The 2,334-nt window shown below is 59.6% G+C and overlaps 1 long non-coding RNA gene across 1 annotated transcript; it reads left to right on the plus strand.

The window, feature by feature from the left end:
• The first annotated feature begins 700 nt into the window (after positions 1-700).
• Positions 701-2,126, plus strand: LOC101146370 (uncharacterized). The gene is made up of 3 exons (XR_010131433.1): positions 701-759; positions 1,592-1,722; positions 1,914-2,126. It is a non-coding gene; the product is annotated as an uncharacterized lncRNA (long non-coding RNA).
• The last annotated feature ends 208 nt before the right edge of the window (positions 2,127-2,334 follow it).

A 2,334-nucleotide genomic window follows, 5' to 3' on the forward strand; every position in this document is an offset into this window, starting at 1 on the left:
GACGGGGGGCTCCAGGTCACATAAGAATAACATGCCCTGTGACAAGGCGTGGGGATGAAAATGCTTCCCCCTGGGCTGAGATTCCAGGACACCTGAGATGGGGGGACCCCGGCCACATGTTTAGAGCTCTCAGGGAACCTGGAGGGCCCCTCAGCCTCTGTTCCCCTACTGGGGAGAACAGAGGCCTGGTGGTAGCAATTTCAGGGAACTCAGAGAAACTGTTCCCCAGACCTTGGAGCTCCCTCTGTGCCTGGCTCTCACTGTGAGGCCCCCCACCAGCTGGTCCTGCTCAGGGAGCCTCCACGTGTCCCCCTGGTTCCTCCGGCCAGCCTAGGGGTGGAGGGTGCGGTCCCTATGGCCTGTAGGAGGTAGGGCTCAGAGGGGCAAAGTCACCGCCCTGAGGTCACCAGGAGGTCCCGGCAGAGGGGGTTGGGGCCTGGCTCAGGGCCTGTTCTCCCTGCTGAGCTCAGTGGGACAGGGCCATCTCAAGGGTCCCACTGTTTTTCTCTGGTCTCTGCCCCAGCATGTGGTGGGACCTTGATTTCCATACTCTCATGTCACCAGTCTGTTGGGGGGCAGAGGTTATGGGGTCACTGATATCACCTGGCTCATTCCTCCCCCATCCAGGCTGTCCCATGAGCATGTCTAATCTGTATGTCATCGGAGTCAATAATGTGTTTTGCTATCGCTCTGGTTCCAGGGATATTGCTCAGCCAAAGGGCCAGCATCCCAGTGAAGAAGATCAGAAAGAGGCTTCCGGTCACCAGGAGACTCCTGGGGAGGGCCTAGGCTGGGAGTGGGACACGGGTGCGGTTGGATGGAAGAGTACCAGGTGGGCCTAGGATGGATGGAGGAGGCTGTGTCCCCAGCTACAGGCCTGGAGATGTTACGGGACCCAACAGGTCCCCCAGCCTCCATCCACGTGCTGGGTTCTCAGGTTTAGTGGGGGCAGTGCCTGGGGACTCAGAGGGACCCTGACCCCAGAGCTTGGAGACCCCTCTGCAGCATGCCTGGCTCTCACTGTGAGGCCCGCACCAGCCAGTCCTGCTCTGAGAGCCTCCTCGTGTCCCCCTGGCTCCTCCTGCCAGCCTGGGGGTGGAGGGTGTGGTCCCCATGGCTTGTGGGAGGGAGGGCCCAGAGGGGCAAAGTCACCACCCTGAGGCCACCAGGAGATCCCTGCAGAGGGCAGAGTGGGTTGGGGCCTGCCTTAAGGTCTGCTCCCCTTGAGCTCGGTGGGACACGGCCATCTTGAGGGTCCCAGTGTTTTTTTCTGGTCCCTGCCCCAGTGTCTAAGGGGACACAGCCCCTCACATCCCCAGTCTGTGGGGGGCAGAGGTCATGGGTTGCTGACATCCCCTGGCTCATTCCTCCCACATTCACCCAACAGACCCCTTATCCTCCATCCCCCTGCCGAGATTGGGGATTGGCTCAGGGCCTGTTCTCCCCACTGAGTTTGGTGGGATGGGGCCATCTTGAGGGTCTGGGTGTTTTTCTCAGGTGGGACCTAGACCCCCACAGTCCCTCACGTGCCCAATCTGTGGGGTGGGCATGGGGTCACCAAGGTCACCTGGTTCATTCTTCCCCCATCCAGATTCCGTCTCTAGAGCCTTTGAGGTCACTCCTGACGCTGACATGGCTGTGAAGAGCTGGGTGCCAGGCATTACTGCCTCCAAGGTTGCTTTGCGAGGAATAGGTGGGGCATCAGGAAGAAGCCAGTTGCAGGTCAGGAGAGAGCACTGCCTCAGCTGGGGAGGGCCTGGCTGGGGGTCCCTAGGGCAGTGCAGGGCCCGAAAGTTAGAGGGAGGCCCAGGATGGGTGTGGGAGGCTGGGGTCAAGGCTAGGACTGGAGCTCGGCTCTCTAAGACCCTGAGGCCCCCTCCCTCCTTTTGTTGCCTTTTGTCGCCCTCCTGCAGGCAAGGCCTCTGCTGATGCTGCTTTTTTCTCCTGTAGCCATCCATGGGAGGGAGCTGTTAGATGGCCTGGCAGAACCCGCTCTCAGACCCCACAGAATGAGAGGCTAACCCTGCACAGGAACATCCTGGGGCAGCAGGCTCAGCACATTTTAAATTTTGAGTATGAACAAAGTAAACTTCAGGGTTAAAAAAAAACACAAAAATTTGTTGAGCACACAATGATTGAGTGCCTATGGTATACCTGACGCTTTGCCATATCCAGGCTTCAAACCTCAGGGTTCTGGGTCCTTTGAGGCCCAGCTCCGACCCCACCTCACCCAAGCACTCTCCACCCCCACCATGTAACCTTACCAGGGCTGCCCAGCTTGGGTCATCTCAGACCACTTGGGCCCCTCAGGCCTCACGCCCTGAGCCCCTCAGC

Source organism: Gorilla gorilla, chromosome 18 (assembly GCF_029281585.2).
Source record: "Gorilla gorilla gorilla isolate KB3781 chromosome 18, NHGRI_mGorGor1-v2.1_pri, whole genome shotgun sequence".
Taxonomy (NCBI): Eukaryota; Metazoa; Chordata; class Mammalia; order Primates; family Hominidae; genus Gorilla; species Gorilla gorilla.